This window comes from Carassius gibelio, chromosome B19, assembly GCF_023724105.1.
Source record: "Carassius gibelio isolate Cgi1373 ecotype wild population from Czech Republic chromosome B19, carGib1.2-hapl.c, whole genome shotgun sequence".
NCBI classification, from domain to species: Eukaryota; Metazoa; Chordata; class Actinopteri; order Cypriniformes; family Cyprinidae; genus Carassius; species Carassius gibelio.
In genome coordinates this window covers 32,358,310-32,376,850 of record NC_068414.1, presented here as the reverse complement: position 1 = coordinate 32,376,850, position 18,541 = coordinate 32,358,310, and the positions used below count along the sequence as shown (strand labels likewise).

Below are 18,541 nucleotides of genomic sequence, written 5' to 3'. Positions count from 1 at the left end.
CTAGTTCCCTATGGGGTTATTCTCTGCCACAATTTTGTAATGTGTTGCATAGGTATCAACATACATACACTCATTTAGATCATGAAAATAAGAACTCATAGATACCAAACATTATATAGAGGCTACATTAACTTGTGATCCTTCATAAGAATGTATAAAACATGATACAAGACAAAAATACAATATTGAAGAACATTAACATGCACAATGACCTGAAGTGTATGCTCAAAGAAAGGTTTTTCTATGAATGAATTAGAGAGGAGTCCATTTTTATAGCAGTATGATTCAGAGAGAACTCAGCAGGAGGAAGGTCCTCTCCACATACTTTCAGTTCGCAAAAGTCTTGCTGAGGTGTCTTGGTTGCCATGGTAAACGGGAGTCTGGAGTCAGACATCCTGGCAGCTTGGACAAACCCGATTCCAAAAAAGTTAGAACACTGTACAAATGTGAATAAAAACAGAATGGAATGTGGAAGTTTCAAATTTCAACATTTTATTCAGAATACAACATAGATGACATCAAATGCTTAAACTGAGAAAATGTATAATTTTAAGGGGAAAATAAGTTTACCACTATGTGGCATCCCCTCTTTTTATAACACTCTGCAAACGTCTGCGGACTGAGGAGACAAGTTGCTCAAGTTTAGGAATAGGAATATTTTTTTGGCTAAAATAGCTCCTGGTCGCAAAAAATATAAAAAGTCGCAGCTACAATGAGAAAGTAGCTAAATTTGGTGACAAAATCCCCAAATTGGCAACACTGCCAATTGCGGCTGCTCTCGTTGACTGCTGTCTGTAGCGGTTTTATACAGTCTATGGTGTGTAGCCATGCTTCAAGTCGAACGCACCTTATAAGAGATGGTTTAGGTGTCTCCCATGTCCTTAACTGCACTGTTCCGAGAAACCACGTGATGTCATGGAAAAAACCTCATACGGCGCGTTTATGGGAGGCCCTTTCAGCATAAAAACGTCCCAGCGTTACTCGTCGTAATTATATTTTTACTAGTAACAATTCAATTAAAGAGCTCTATAATTTAATTTCTACTAGTAACAATTACAATTATAGAGCTCTATAATTCAATTTTTACTAGTAACAATTATGATTGTAGAGCTCTCTAATTGAATTATAGAGCTCTGCAATTGTATTCTTACTAGTAACAACTGAATTAAAGAGCTCTATAATTCAATTTTTACTAGTAACAATTCCAATTAGAGAGCTCTACAATTCATTTATTACTAGTAAGAATACAATTGCAGAGCTCTGTAATTCAGTTGTTACTAGTAATAATCCAATTGCAGAGCTCTACAATTCCACTAGAGAGCTCTCTAATTCAATTGTTACTAGTAAAAACTGAATTACAGAGCTCTCTAATTGTAATTGTTACTAGTAAAAACTGAATTAGAGAGCTCTTTAATTCAATTCTTACTAGTAACAATTCCAATTACAGAGCTCTATAATTGTATTATTACTAGTAGAAACCCCTATTCATGAGATGCAAAACAGATTGCAGATATCCCGCCTACAACAGTGCATTTCAAAATAAAAGCCCTGTAGCGTGGTTCTAAAGTATCCTGAAATATTGTACAGACTTAGGTAACATTAATCATGTTCACATTAAAGCAAAATTAAGATGATGCCTGAGATGAATATTTACAGTGTTTAGAATTGATATGCAATAATAGAATGATTGTGTTTGTTGTTTAGTAAAATAGAAAACATTAGGCCAAATAGTCTTAAACTTTTTTATAAATTGTGACTCGAGGTTAAATCTAGCCTAAAGTTTTTTTCAAGTTTTTTTTTTTTTTCTTCTTCTTTTTTTTCTCCAGGTTGCAATATTTTTTTATATTTTGCCTTCAAATAAGCTTATGCCTTTTGTGGTTGCATGTGTTTGTTGTTAAGTAAAATGAACAAGAGAACACTGAGGAATTCTGACTGTGCATTTAACTCTTTTGTATATATAAAAATATATATTATCGTAAGTCTCATATCATAATTGATAAAAGTTATATTTCAATGTTTTTGGTAAACAAGAAAAAACAATTTTTTTAGAAATCACATTGTTATTTTTTATTGATATTATAACAGTACATTCAACCAGATGTGTGAACAAGTATGCAAAAAGAAAAAAGATCCATCATCAATTGCCTAACCAATAAAAGTGACTTAGGCAGAATATGCCATGACTTTCTCTTACATATAAAATGCAAACATAGAAAAACTTGTTTTACTCTCCTAAATGTAACCAAGATGTGTAACTTGTGAACCCTAACCAAGTTGTTTCTTATTAATGTCTAACCTTAACCACTGTTTTCCTTTTCTACCCTTAATCAAAGTTCCACTTAGGTGCTGTGCAAACATAACCAAAGTTTTTTTTATTCTCCTAAATATAACCAAGATGTGTAATTTGTCCTGACGGCAGTAATGGGATGGGACTGTAGGCAGTCCAGAGAGCCATTCTTTCAGGAAGGTCTGGTCAACATCTGATATGGGCACACATGGGCCAGTCTTGTTGATCTCGGGTTTACACGGATCAGTTTTGGATTTTAACCATGATCTGATGGTTCTGGGGGCGATGCAAAGTGTTGAACAGAAAAGATTCTTACACACAGGTAATTTACGTCTATCTGCCAGTTGCAGGTAGTATAATAGGGACGTTGTTCTCCAAGATGCAACACCACCTTTCTTCTGTTTTATGGGCACATTTTGGACTAGAGTCTGGATATACAGCTTGCGTGTCTCCCAGAAAGGCATGGACCAGAAATTGTTGAAGATATCTGTTCCATGCTCTTCAGTCAGTTTCTCTGACTTTAAGCAGTGATGTGATGTGCAGGGTGGGCCCATGGTCTTTGGTGGTCTCTCCTGTCCCATTGGATTCTTCTAATTCTCCCCCTTAAGACGCTTCTCCTTTATCAGCTCTCGCTTCACATATCTGGCCTTGGGCGCCTATGACGTTGAACAGCAGAAGTTTCAAGTACATCTCCTGCATCTCCTTCACTGACAGCTCCTTGAGCTGTGTCTGTATCACTACCATTATCTGGGCTGTCATCTTTCTCAGGTGTATAGTCCTCATCCAAGACAGTGTCATCGATTTCACTATTTGACGATAAATCAGGATCTGATTCAGCTCTGGAGGCTTTACTGGCCGTTTCCTCTTCTATTTGTTGCCCCATGTCTACGCCATTACCTTCTTTCTCAGATCTGCTCTCATCTAAATCCTCCAACTCCACTACATGGGTATCAACTTTATTTCCTGACATTAAAACAGAAAATGGATCTTCAATCCTTTCACATTGAGGACATTTGAGGGACTCAAACACAACTATTTAAAAAGATTCAAACATTCACTGATGCTCCAGAAGGAAACAAGATGCATTAAGAGCTGGGGGGTGAAAACTTTTGGAATTTGAAGAACAATGTAAATTGTACTTAATTTGTGTACCGGGAAACATACAAGTATCTTCTGTTGCTCACGAAGGGCAGAACTAAATGGAAAACAATTATATTTCAACAAAATAAGAAAAATTTGGCCATCTTCATCGTGTTCAAAAGTTTTCACCCCCCAGCTCTTAATGCATCTTGTTTTCTTCTGGAGCATCAGTGAACGTTTGAATCTTTTTAAATAGTTGTGTTTGAGTCCCTCAAATGTCCTCAGTGTGATAAGATGCATCTCAAAATCATAAAGTCACTGCTGGAAAGGGTTCAAATATGCAAAGATGCTGGAAAACTGAAGAATCTGCAGGACCTTAAAGATTTTTCTGAAGAACGCTGCTCAGTTTAACTGTTCAGAACAAACAAGGGACTCATGCACAACCATCACAAAACAGAGAGACAGTCGAGGATCATCAGGTAACAGAACACAATATATATAACTTTTGAGTGGGGTTATTTTAATAATTTCAGCAATTCTTTTGTCTTGTGGACTAAATGTTAATATCTTTTATGTACAATATCTTACTCAGGACAGTACTAAATAAAAAATAACACGCATGTAGTATGATCTCTCTTATTTTTTGAAAATTACTCATATTTTCACAGATTCTGCAAGGGGTGCCCAAACTTTCGATCCCCACTGTAAATGCATAAAAACTATCATATTGTATTATTTGTCTGATGATGTTCAATTATCAATCAATCCATCCATAACCAAGATAATTACTAGACGATTTTCATTATCATTATTATTACTATCATCATTATCATAGATTTTGGCCTTTTCAGAACTTTTACTATTATGATCATTATTATTATCAATATCATTATTATTATTATCATTACTATTACTATCATCATTATCATAGATTTTGGACTTTTATCATTATCACTAAAGAAAAATGAAATGTTGGGTTTAATTAAAAATATTATGTCAACAGGTTCCACACAATTTGTTTAACTAATCTCAACAAACAATAATTTAGTTCATTTTACAAAAGATGTTAAAGTAAACTTTAATTAACAAACCTTAGTAGAATCAATAAACAACAATTCAGTTCATTGTACATGAAAATTATAATTAATGATGACAAAGAAAAATTAATGATTCCACTTCAGAAACACTGCCCCCTTCAATAAGGATTTTATGAGACTATAACAGTGAATCCATAAATAAGAGTTCAGTCATTCAGTACAATTCAACATAACTTCTTAATTAAGGTTCTTCAAGTAGACCACAAACACAGGTTTGAAATGCAATATTACATTTCCTACAACTTATTTGTGTAGTTTATTCTAAATTATATTAGAACAAGTTCATTAACTTAACTGTGAGCTGTTATTACTCAGGTACCTATTTAATGGTGCTACACTTCTGCAAGAGGGTGACAGAACAACAATTACCCATAATACACTGCAAAATCCTCAGCCAATGAGATTCAAGTCTGTATTGGTTTTATTAATCTGTTACTTTTATGCAACAGGTATGTTGGCTGAACAAATCATTTTTAAGCTGACAATACACACTTTTTTGTTGAATGAACTAGACTAAATTAAGTTCACATTGTTAAAGTAAATTGGCAAAAGTGAAAGTAAATTTTTTTGAGTGTAGGAAGCACCAGATTGTTTTTAGACAACTTGCAGTAAGAGCACTAATATGTCTATAATTTCTTTTATGAATGTGTTATCTGCATTTTCTCTTTTTATTTTGTTAGGAGACGTCCTGGGGATTTAAAATGGTATTGTGTTTGAATTTAATGTTTTGGCTACAAATCGCAGATATTGCAGACTGCTCAGCCCTGCCTCTCCACCATGTACTTCGTCCATGTCAGCTGGGGGCGCCAAAATTTCCCGCCTGCCTGTTTATATACCCCAGTTGAATATGCATAAGGCACGATTAGCATAATGATATGTCACCGATTACAGAGCTCTGTAATGCAATTGTTACTAGTAAGAATTGCTATTGTAGAGCTCTGTAATTCAATTTGAACTAGTAAGATTGCAATTACAGAGCTCTCTAATTCTAATTGTTACTAGTAAGAACTGAATTATGGAGCTCTGTAGCTTAATTCTTACTAGTAACAATTCAATTAGAGAGCTCTGTAATTTAATTATAGAGCTCTATAATCAAATTGTTACTAGTAACAATTGAATTAGAGAGCTCTATAATTAAATTATTACTAGTAAGAATTGCAATTAGAGAGCTCTGCAATTGAATTCTTACTAGTAATAATTTGATTATAGAGCTCTATAAATGAATTACAGAGCTCTCTAATTGAATTGTTACTAGTAACAATTATGATTAGAGAGCTCTGTAATTCAATTGTTACTAGTAACAATTATGATTAGAGAGCTCTCTAATTCAATTGTTACTAGTAACAATTCAATTAGAGAGCTCTGTAATTCAATTATAGAGCTCTGCAATTACACATATCTTTAATGTGTATTTTTACTAGTAATAAATCAATTGAAGAGCTCTGTAATTCAATTGTTACTAGTAATAATTCAATTAGAGAGCTCTATAATGGTAATTGTTACTAGTAATAATTCAATTAGAGAGCTCTATAATTGTAATTGTTACTAGTAAGAATTCAATTAGAGAGCTCTATAATTGTAATTTTTACTAGTAAGAATCCAATTAGAGAGCTCTATAATCATAATTGTTACTAGTAACAATTGAATTACAGAGCTCTATAATTGTAATTGTTACTAGTAACAATTCAATTAGAGAGCTCTATAATCCGAATTGTTACTAGTAACAATTGAATTGCAGAGCTCTATAATTAAAAATGAATGGAAGTCAATGGAGACATATGACTAGTAATAAATGAATTGTAGAGCTCTCTAATTGGAATTGTTACTAGTAACAATTGAATTAGAGAGCTCTATAACCATAATTGTTACTAGTAAAAATTGAATTAGAGAGCTCTATAAATGTAATTGTTACTAGTACAAATTCAATTAGAGAGCTCTATAATTGTAATTGTTACTAGTAAGAATTCAATTAGAGAGCTCTACAATCGTAATTGTTACTAGTAAAAATTGAATTATAGAGCTCTATAATTGTAATTGTTACTAGTAGAAATTAAATTATAGAGCTCTTTAATTGAATTGTTACTAGTAAAAATATAATTACGACGAGTAAGGCTGGAACGTTTTTATGCTGAAAGGGCCTCCCATAATATTACTAGTTCAAATTGAATTACAGAGCTCTACAATAGCAATTCTTACTAGTAACAATTGCATTACAGAGCTCTGTAATCGGTGACATATCATTATGCTAATCGTGCCTTATGCATATTCAACTGGGGTATATAAACAGGCAGGCGGGAAATTTTGGCGCCCCCAGCTGACATGGACGAAGTACATGGTGGAGAGGCAGGGCTGAGCAGTCTGCAATATCTGCGATTTGTAGCCAAAACATTAAATTCAAACACAATACCATTTAAAAAAACCCAGGACGTCTCCTAACAAAATAAAAAGAGAAAATGCAGATAACACATTCATAAAAGAAATTATAGACATATTAGTGCTCTTAGTGCAAGTTGTCTAAAAACAATCTGGTGCTTCCTACACTCAAAAAAATTTACTTTCACTTTTGCCAATTTACTTTAACAATGTGAACTTAATTTAGTCTAGTTCATTCAACAAAAAAGTGTGTATTGTCAGCTTTACTTAAAAATGACTTGTTCAGCCAACATAACTGTTGCATAAAAGTAACAGATTAATAAAACCAATACAGACTTGAATCTCATTGGCTCAGGATTTTGCAGTGTATTATGGGTAATTGTTGTTCTGTCACCCTCTTGCAGAAGTGTAGCACCATTAGATAGGTACCTGAGTAATAACAGCTCACAGTTGAGTTAATGAACTTGTTCTAATATAATTTAGAACAAATCACATGGTTATGTGGTTGGAAATGTAACATTGCATTTCAAACGTGAATATGTGGTCTGTTTGATGAATGTTAGTTAATAAGCAGATGTTAGTGTTGACTTGTATTGAGAGACCGCACTCTTATTTACGGATCTGATGTTATAGTTTTACAAAATCCTTATTGGAGGGGGCGGTGTTTCTGAAGTGGAATCTTTAATTTGACTTTGTCATAATTAATCACAATTTTCATGTACAATGAACTGAATTGTTGTTTGTTGATTCTACTAAGGTTTGTTAATTTAGTTTACTTTAACATCTTTTGTAAAATGAACTAAATTATTGTTTGTTGAGATTAGTTAAACAAATTGTGTGGAACCTGTTGACATAATATTTTTAATTAAACCCAACATTTCATTTTTCTTTAGTGATAATGTGGGACACTGAAAGGTCTATGATAAAAGTCCAAAATCTATGATAATGATGATAGTAATAGTAATGATAATAATAATAATGATATTGATAATAATAATGATCATAATAGTAAAAGTTCTGAAAAGGCCAAAGTCTATGATAAAGGCCAAAATCTATGATAATGATGATAGTAATAATAATGATAATGAAAATCGTCTAGTAATTATCTTGGTTATGGATGGATTGATTGATAATTGAACATCATCAGACAAATAATACAATATGATAGTTTTTATGCATTTACAGTGGGGATCAAAAGTTTGGGCACCTCTTGCAGAATCTGTGAAAATATGAGTAATTTTCAAAAAATAAGTGAGATCATAGTAAATGCGTGTTATTTTTTATTTAGTACTGTCCTGAGTAAGATATTGTACATAAAAGATAGTAACATTTAGTCCACAAGACAAAAGAATTGCTGAAATTATTAAAATAACCTCACTCAAAAGTTATATATACTGTGTGCTGTTACCTGATGATCCTCGACTGTCTTTCTGTTTTGTGATGGTTGTGCATGAGTCCCTTGTTTGTTCTGAACAGTTAAACTGAGCAGCGTTCTTCAGAAAAATCTTTAAGGTCCTGCAGATTCTTCAGTTTTCCAGTATCTTTGCATATTTGAACCCTTTCCAGCAGTGACTTTATGATTTTGAGATGCATCTTTTCAGACTGAGTACATTTGAGGGACTCAAACACAACTATTAAAAAAGATTCAAACATTCACTGATGCTCCAGAAGGAAACAAGATGCATTAAGAGCTGGGGGGTGAAAACTTTTGAACACAATGAAGATGGCCAAATTTTCTTATTTTGTTGAAATATAATTGTTTTCCATTTAGTTCTGCCCTTCGTAAGCAACAGAAGATACTTGTATGTTTCCCGGTACACAAATTAAGTATAATTTACATTGATCTTCAAATTCCAAAAGTTTTCACCCCCCAGCTCTTAATGAATTCAAAAAAAAAAAAATTCTAATCCACCAACATTTTGGAAAATATATTTTGGTATGTGGAACCATATGGAATTTGATTGTGTCAAATAAGCTTTAACCCAGTTTAACTTTAATACACCTATAATGGATTCAAAGTCAGCAGCTTTCAGCCCACCATGTTTATAGTCTTTAACCATCACAGACTTTTTAAGGTAGTGTGTCTTATTTTTCCATATGAAATTAAAAATGATTGAATTTACCTTTTTAATCATTTGGGGGGGACATAAAGAGATTGACAAGGATATACTAATTTTGATAAACCTTCTGCTTTTGTTAGTAAGATTCCACCAAGAACAGAGAGATCTCTCATGAGCCAATGATTAAGAGATTTTTTCATACTCTCTATTTTCGCTTCAATGTTTAGTTGTTCTCTCTTATTTTTATCTTTAGACATTATTAATCCTAGGTATTTTAGTTCAGTTTTGACAGGTATGGAGTCTATATTTGTTTCAGCACATGGATGAAGACATAGTATTTCAAATTTTTTCAGGTTTAGACATAATCCTGAAGCTTTGGAAAAAATTGATATTATATCTAGGGCTTTTCTAATTAAAGATTTATCTTTTAAAAAGATTACTGTGTCATCTGCAAATTGGCTTATTCGATATTCATAATCGAAAATGTTGATTCCTTTAATTTGAGGGTGATTTACGATTAGATACGCTAGCATTTGTGTACATAAAATAAATAATTTCGGTGAAATTGGACAACCTTATCTAATACCACGCGAAATCTTAATTTTTGGTGTCATTCCAGGGTTGAGGGAGATGTAACTATAAATATCATTATAAAACATTTTTATGATTTTGCAGAACCCTTCTCCAAATCCAAATTTTTTGAGCACCGTAAACATGAAATCATGTTCCACAGTGTCAAAAGCTTTGAAAAAATCTATGAATAAAACAAGACTATCTGATTGAATGAATGATTGGTAGTCCATCATATCTAGAATCAGTCGAATATGATTATGAATATATCTTCCCTTTATAAAAGCTGATTGATACTCTTCGATAAGTTTTCCAATTACATGCTTTAGGCGATTTGCATACACTAAAGCAGGAAGTTTATAATCATTACACAATAAGGTTATTGGTCTCCAGTTGTCTAGCATCAACAAATCTTTTTGAGGTTTTGGTAATAAGGTTATCAATCCTGTTTTCATTGTAGGGGACAAACATCCTTCCTTAATGCATTCCAAAAAAGCTTTATATAGTAACTTTTTAATATCTGCCCAAAAATGTTTTAGGAATTCAGATGTTAGCCCATCTATTCCTGGGGATTTGCCGTTTTTCATTTGTTTTAATGCAGTTTCAATTTCTATTATAGTTAATTCTTCTTCGAGTATGTGTTTGTCTTCCACATCCAATTTTTTAATGTTTTCATCGATTTTTTCAAATAAAAAGTCACAATCTGATTTGTTAAATTTTGATTTATAGTATATGTTACTATAAAAGAGACTAATTTCATCTTGGACTAATTTCTGATCTTCCATTGTTATACCATTTATTATAAGTTTATTTATTTTTTTCTTACTTTGTCTTTGTTTTTCAAGTCCGAAGAAATAAGTTGAACTTTTTTCACCCTTTTCAATCCATCTAGCTCTTGATCGAACATAAGCTCCATTTGCCTTTGTTGTGTACATGTCATCTAATTGGGACTGCAATAACTTTAATTCAGTAATGTTGTCTAAGGATAATTGTACATTACTTGTTAGTTGATTTTGTCAATTAGATCCTTTTGCTTCCGTTTCCTTGTACATGATATTTTTTTACCTGGGTCAACTGCTATTTGTCTGGTTTTGAACTTAAACCATTCCCATTTACTGATATCACTCATGTCTAGCTTTTCAACCTCTGGGATAAGAGACTTCACCTGTTCACAAAATTTAGCATTTTTTAAGAAATCATTATTTAACTTCCAGATATTTGGAGAATTTAATTGCTGTTTGGATGTTAATAGGTTTAGACTAATCATGCAATGGTCTGTAAGCGGAGAGGCTGATATTTTACAATCTGAAACATCACTACATAACTCACATGAAATCAGCCAGTAATCTAATGTTGAACATTGACCGTTTCCTGCAGAGTTATACCATGTAAACTGAACTGATGTTGGATTTAATGCTCTCCAATAATCAATTATACACGTTGTTGTACATAAAGACAGTATAGTGTTGCTATATACAGGTTGAGAATTCCTATGAGGTATTCGGTCTAGCCATGAATCGGGCTATATTATGGTCTCCTCCCAATATCACTTTATCTGAATCATATTTTGTTTTCTATTCAATTATAAGTTGGCTTAATATTTCATACAACTTCACATTGATTGCTTGGTTGTTAAAGCCATAAATGCATATCAAAATATAACGTTTGTCATTTATTCTCCACAACCACCATTAACCAGTGGCCTTCAGTATCTTTTTTATGATCCATTATGTTACCTGGAAATCTATTGAATAGTATCATGACTCCTGCTGAATGTGATGTTCCATGTGCAAAGAAGGCGTAATCCCCCCATTGAATTTTCCAAAATTTTTCATTGTCCATAACAGAATGAGTCTCCTGTAAAAAGATGCATTGCGATTTCTGATCCTTACAAAACAAAAAAATGGCTTTACGCTTTGTAATGTTATTCAATCCCCTAACATTCACTGATATAAAAGAAAGTATGGTTGTTCTAAATGCGCTTAACTTTTTTTTTTGCAGGAATGAACATGTTGTCCTGAGTAACATATCAAAAATATAGAAAAAACATCATCTCGTAATTGAAGTCCTTCAACCCCTTTTAGCAGTTAAATCAATTAAACGTTCACCTGGTAAGATTCATACTAACAGAATATGTTTAAATAAAATACCTGAGAGTTTCTTTCTGTAAAACTTAAATACATCTTACCATGTTACTGAATTTTTGCTCTGAATAAGCAGAAAGTGTCTGAGCATTACTACACAGTACTTAGGGGTCAACTCTGTGTCCATCAATAGCCGTGTTTCCACTATCGAGCTAGGACCGGGCGTGCTAGTGCGTGCCAGGGCCAGTCGCGTTTCCACTGTCACTTCCGGGGCTTGATCGTGCCTCGCCGGGGCTTCCTTGGGGCCAACGGCCAGGTTTTTTCGGCCCGACGAAATCCTTGGGCCAAAGCGGGCCAAGTAGGTATCGCTGCAGCCCGGAGACCTCCAAGTGGGAGGAGCTTTTGCCGCAAGTGGGCTGGACTTCACGGAGAGCTCCAAGTGGGAGGAACTTTTGCCGCTAGTGGGCGGGACTTTACAAATGGGCGGGGTTTAAGCGGAAATTTCACATTGCGTCATTGCCGGGGTGCGCGCGAATGAGGAGGGCATAAAGTAGCGATACTAATGAAAAACAGATTTATTGTTTTTCATTGTAGTTTACATTTTATTAACAAGAGGTTATATAATTTTGTGACAGCTGCAAACATTCAAGTATATTAAATTATATAAATTTTATAATTATATCAGTATCAAGAAAATGAATGAGTAATTTAGAGCAATAAAATACAGTAAGTATGTTAATGTTTTTCTTTAATGCAAGTTTGAAATCTGAGGGAGAAATTATATTGTTTAGATTGTTACAACCCCCTTGGCTCTAGGTGAAACAACATTATAAAAAGCCACGCGTGGAAGTAAATGTACAAATAAACATTTAATTAAAAAAAAAAGAAAAGAAAAAAAAATCTAAATAGTAATACAAGAATTAATAATAATAAAAAAAACATTCCAAGACTTAAGAGGAAAATATTATTGGTACCAAAGCCCAATTTAAGACACTCTTTTCCCCATCTCCTTTTTATCACCAACTCAATCACAGGTAACACTCCACACCATTAAAAATTCAAGTTTTATTTGTTATATGACATGCAAAAAGCAGTGAAATGTAGGTCTGGCATACTCTTTTTAGACTGTGCAAAAAAAATTAAATAATGAAACAACAGGAAAAAATATACTGTATAAAATATACACAATATACTGTATTAAACTACTACACAGATGATTTGTAGAGATGCTACATAGAAACTGCTACACAGATGATGTGCAGAGATGTAGACAATGTGCAGTGAGGATGAGTTGCATAGTTAGGTTGTCAAAAAAGCAGTGTGCAGAGAGTTATTGGGTAGCCCTAAACAACCAGTCTATAAAGTTCAGTGTGTTTAATGTCCATGTTTAGTAGTCTGATAACATGAGGGAAGAAACTCCTCCTGAGCCTCTCTGTTTTTGCCATCAGACTGCAGAAGGGTCTGCCTGACTGTAGCAGATGGGTGGGTGGGGTCTTTAAGGATCTTAACAGTCCTAGATTTACATCTTCTGGTGTGGATGTCTTGCAGAGAAGGGGGAGATGTTCTGGAGATGCGCTCAGCTACTCTTTGCAGGGCATTTGAAGGTATTGGAGATGCTCACTCTCTCCACTGTGGTCCCGTTAATGATGATTGGGGTAGATCCACTGCTGCCTCAAATAGAAAAGAGTTATTGTAAAATATTATTACAATTTACAATATTACTGGTTCTACTGCATTTCTGAACAAATAAATGAAGGCCTGATGAGCATCAGACTTCAAAACCATTACAAAATCTGTCCAACCCCAAACAGTCCTGTAGAACAGATATTTAAGGAACCTGAGGTTTTAACCAGCTTGATTTTTATCAGCATTGGAACACTTTGCTGCTGCTTTCACTCCAAGGCTATGGATTATATTTTTACTGGAATGAAGTGTCATTAATCACTAAACATTCAGTCCAATGACATCCTAAAATAATTCACTGTTGACAAGTTAACATTAACTAAAGTACAATGCACATTTATGTGAGACTTCTACAGAATGTAATGTCATTTACATTCCATCATTTGTCATTTAGGACAGTCTCGGACCATACCCCTGGAGCAATTTTAGGGACAAGCGCTGTTGCAAATGTCCACCTTTAAAGTATGAACATAATTTATCCACACAAAGACCCACATACACACACACATTAGTCAAAAATCTTCAGAAAAAATAAATGACACATCTTGATGCATAGAAAGAACAAAAAACAGTTTACAGGAAAGTGATCCTTTGGGTTTGCAGAGAGAGGCGGTAACCAGGTCACTGAAATGTAACTTCTGGCCACCCAGTCTTGAACTTTCTGTAACACAAAGTTTACACATAAGGTTTTTGTTTGTTTGTGTTTCCTACAATGACAAAATTAATTCTACACCTGTTGATATGTAATGCATGGTAGTGGACACAGCAGTTATCCTCATATATCCACTGTTATGATTATTAAATTGAAAAATGAATTTGGTAATTAAACCAAATGTTTCAATTGCATTACATTATTTGGATTAACGTTACACGTAAAAATAGATAACATTTTAAAAATTTAACAGCAGGTTTTTAAACAATGACCAGCTTTGTTAAAGTCAAGCATTATCAGTTAGGAGTTTTAACTAAGACTCATTCTTATAGAACACTGTACTAAATCTATTAATAGTTATTGATCGCTTAAATATCAGTGCAGTTATAATACATAGGCCTGCATATTTTACGTAACGTTAGTAACAATGCTTGCTTATGGTCTTCAGTGTCCGTAATCTGCAGCGTAAATCCTATTTGTTTTGCAGAAATATTTAGCAGAAAAGGGTAACAGACACAATAAAGATGTAATTTATCTGTGTTGCTAATGCTGTCTTAACGTGCTCTCGGAATAATCGTAAATATGAGCTTTGAAGGTAAAAACTGCACATGAATGTCCTCCAATTTTCAAACTTGAATGCAATGAGCTTGTAATCATGATTTAACTACGTCAAGACTAAAACATCTACCGCCAAGATACTGCACTTTTTCACAACTTGTAATACGTTGTACAACTCTAAACTTACCCCTTCAAATTCCTCTTTCTTGACGCTGAAAAGCCTTGGGAAGTTGACGTCGTCTTTTTTTCTTTCTTTTTTTTTGGTAGGGGGATTCGCAGCGTGCATTAACCCTGTGACATTAAATAAACCAATCAAAAGGCTCTGGAGGTTTGTACAGCCCACTTGGAGCTGAAGTCCCACCCATTTGGAGCTGACCCGCCCATTTGGAGCTGGCTCCGACCTCCGTTTCCCTATCATAGGTCACTTCGATGCTGCGGTGACGTCACCACGTATGGGAACACCTCTGGTGTGACGAATGTCTGAAGCCCTATACCATCCCGCCAATCCTATTGGCCAAATGGCGCATAGCACCACCCTGCGCATGCGCGCGCATGATATACCTGGGTGCAGCGCGCCATTTCGCTCAGATTTCATTCCTTCAGGAATAGCGAATCATCTGTGCCCTATCGTCTCGCGTTCTCCAGCGATCTCTTCGAGCAGTGTTAACTCCTCTTCGCGGACGCGATGAGCTTTCGAAAATGTAAGGAGCCATGTACCAGGTACATCACGGCGGGGGACACTCATGACAGGTGCGTAGTATGTCTTGGTTTACATCACGCACAGGCGGCGCTTAGCGGCCTTTCTTCCTGTCCCCATTGTGATGGCCTGCGGCTCAGAGTACTGCGCTCCAGGGTGGAAGTTTTCTCTAATGTCGCCCTCGAGTCTAACCCCCGTCAGGTCACCTCTGCGACTGCCGAGGCACCGCACGAGGCGAGGGCCTGGGGTGACACGTGCGACATGGATTTTGTGGACAGCGCAGCGCTGGAATATTCTCCACATCGCTCGCTCTCCCCTACCCTGCTGCAGAATAAAACTTATACTGAGCCCGTCGTCTTCTCTAATGAGGATTTACTTCCCACACCGGAGGCATGCACCGCCATCTCCTTCGGTTGTGGACGCTATGACGACGATGTTTTATCCACCGCGGCCTCGGGGTCTGAGGACTTCGCGACTGACACTAGCCCTCTTCCTCCTAGCGGACAGGAGAGGCGTGTTTCCCCCTCCTACAGTGAGCTGTTGGATGTGGTTTCTCGTGCGGTGGGTAAATTGGGGCTAGACTGGGAGGTTGACAAGGCCGAGGCCCAACCTTCTTCCAAGCTGGACGACCGTTTTCTAACCAGTCGGACACCTACACAGCCCCGGAGGCCTTTGCCTTTTTTCCCGGACCTCCACCAGGAGGTTTCGAGGTCCTGGAAACAGCCATTTTCGGCGCGGATTACTAACGCCGCGGCCGCGGATTTCGCCACCGTTTCTGATATGGCGAACCATGGCTATACTATGATGCCCCCGGTGGAAGAGACTCTCGCCGAACACCTTGCGCCTAGTTCGGCCGCGGCTTGGAAGTCTCGCCCCCTTCTTCCTTCGAAGGCGTGTCGAGTCACGTCTAGTTTGGTGGGTAAATCCTACATGGCGGCTGGTCAGGCGGCTGCGTCGCTCCACTCTATGGCGGTCCTTCAGGCCTACCAGGCGGAGTTATTGAAGGAATTGGATGAAGGTGAGGGCATCACACCGGAGGCAGTTAAAGAACTGCGTAGAGCTACGGATTTGGCGCTACGCGCTACCAAACATACCGCTCGTGCAGTGGGCCGTACTATGGCCGGTTTGATTTCGGTTGAGCGCCACCTCTGGCTTAATCTCACCGATATTAAGGAGAAGGATAAATCTTTCCTTATGGATGCCCCTGTCTCCAGGGATGGATTGTTCGGTGAGGCTGTCACGTCAGTAGTGGAGAAGTTCAGGGCAGCGAAACAGCAATCAGCCGCTTTCCGCCAGCTGATTCCCCGCAGACCCAGAGAGGTCGAACGCCGGCAAGCGCCCGCGCGTTCTCGCTCAACCTCCTCTCACCGCCAGCGAGCAGCCTCTCGAGAGGAACCTACACCCATGGCGCCTCCTCGTAAGGACTGGGGCCCTAGGGTTTTTCCTCCGGCGCACCAGCGTCAACGTAAGCGATTGAACCTGACCTCGACGGCTAAAGCCTCTCGTTCTCGGGTGCCGAATAGCAGCTCCTGATCTTTTTGCTGCTTGCCAGGGACTGTGCCCTCCGCTAGAGAGCGCTGTCGGACCGCTTTCGCGCATCCCACACTCTCATTGCAGTCCCCATGCTCAAACATTGATTGTCTCGCCGCTAACAGCGCCTCGAGCAACATTGGATCGAGCTGTAATGACAGACGCTCCCTCAGACACTCTGCGCAATCCTGCTTTCGGAGTTTGAGGGACGACTCAAGGACCCTACACAAACGGCCCGTTTATGACGGCTCGCACAGCCGCCGCTTTTTCGCTAGCGGCAGAGCCCGATGTTCCATTTGTTGGCCTAATTCCTGCCGTGGACACGTTTCAGGATTATACTCAACGGAACGCAACGACTCCGGCGCATACGCTTCCCCGGTGCACGAACACCACGGGTTTTTCGTGTCCGGTCGTTTTAACGCGTATGACGGCGTTGCTGGGAGCGGAAGTTTTGAAACCGTTAATATTGTTTCGGGCCGCGTGGGAACGCTTGCCCGGCATTCCTCAATGGGTGTTACGCACGGTTTGTCACGGATACACCATTCAGTTTCGGAAAGGCCCGCCTCCTTTCCGCGGAATTCTTCCCACTACGGTGAAGTCTACGGAAATGGCGGTGCTGCGACAAGAAATGTCAGCTCTGCTGAGCAAAGGGGCTATAGAAGAAGTACACCCCTCTCAGATGGAGACAGGTTTTTACAGCCGTTATTTCGTGGTACCGAAAAAAGACGGCGGGTTACGACCCATTCTGGATTTACGCCGTCTGAATCTTGCACTCAGACCGAGCAAATTCAAGATGTTGACGGTGAAATCTATTCTGTCTCAGATCCGACCAAGCGATTGGTTTATTACGATCGATCTGAAGGATGCGTATTTCCATATTCAGATCGTCAAGAGACACAGGAAGTTCCTCAGATTCGCTTTAGAGGGCAAAGCGTATCAGTACCGCGTTCTTCCCTTTGGCTTGGCTTTAGCGCCCCGTACGTTCTCAAAATGCATGGACGCAGCTCTGGCCCCGTTGCGGCTCCAGGGCGTTCGTGTGTTGAATTATTTGGACGATTGGCTGGTGCTAGCGCAATCGCGGACTCAAGCACACTCTCACCGAGATCTTGTGCTGAATCATTTAAACAGCCTGGGCTTACGAACAAATTTCAAGAAGAGTGTTTTAACTCCCTCTCAACGGATAACTTTTCTTGGAATAGATCTGGACTCTCGCGCGATGACAGCGAAGCTTTCTCTCCCGCGCGCTCAGTCGATTGCGTCATGCGTGCGGCACCTCAAAGCGGGTCGCACGGTGACGGTGAGATTGTGCCTCAGGCTCTTGGGTCTAATGGCAGCAGCATCCCCCGTGATTCGTCTGGGATTGCTTCATATGCGCCCCTTTCAGTGGTGGACGAAAAGGCGGAATATTTCACCCCGTTGTCTCCCGCATCGCACGATTTCGGTGACACGGCGGTGTGTGATGTCGCTGAAAATTTGGATGTCAACCGAATTTCTCCTGTCAGGAGTTCGATTGGGAATTTATGCTTTCCGAGAGACTGTCACGACGGACGCGTCTTTGACTGGTTGGGGAGCTGTGTGTCGAGGGCGACCAGCCCACGGAGTGTGGACAGCGGCTCAGCGCGGCTGGCATATAAACAGACTGGAATTACTGGCAGTTTTTCTGGCTCTCCAGTATTTCGCGGATCTGCTGATCGGCCGTCATGTGCTGCTCAGATCAGACAACACAGCGGTTGTGTCTTATCTGAACCATCAAGGAGGATTGCGCTCTCGCCCCCTGTGCAGGCTGGCGAGGCGTGTTCTTCTGTGGTCTCGGGACAAGTTTCTCTCGATCCGGGCCATTCATGTCCCCGGGCGATTGAATTTCGGAGCG

General features: G+C 38.1%; 1 protein-coding gene and 1 long non-coding RNA gene across 3 annotated transcripts in view; both read right to left on the bottom strand.

Annotated features, from left to right (window-relative positions):
- LOC127979720 (H-2 class I histocompatibility antigen, Q9 alpha chain) overlaps positions 1-18,541 on the bottom strand; it is a 93,037-nt gene that overhangs the window by 36,806 nt on the left and 37,690 nt on the right. The gene's annotated exons all lie outside the window — the stretch shown is intronic.
- LOC127979723 (uncharacterized) lies at positions 12,602-14,698 on the bottom strand. 2 transcript variants are annotated; one of them, XR_008158842.1, is made up of 3 exons: positions 14,632-14,698; positions 13,812-13,895; positions 12,602-13,218 (listed from the first exon to the last, which is right to left on the bottom strand). It is a non-coding gene; the product is annotated as an uncharacterized LOC127979723 (long non-coding RNA). The 2 variants fall into 2 exon arrangements; XR_008158843.1 differs by having other exon boundaries at positions 12,602-13,895.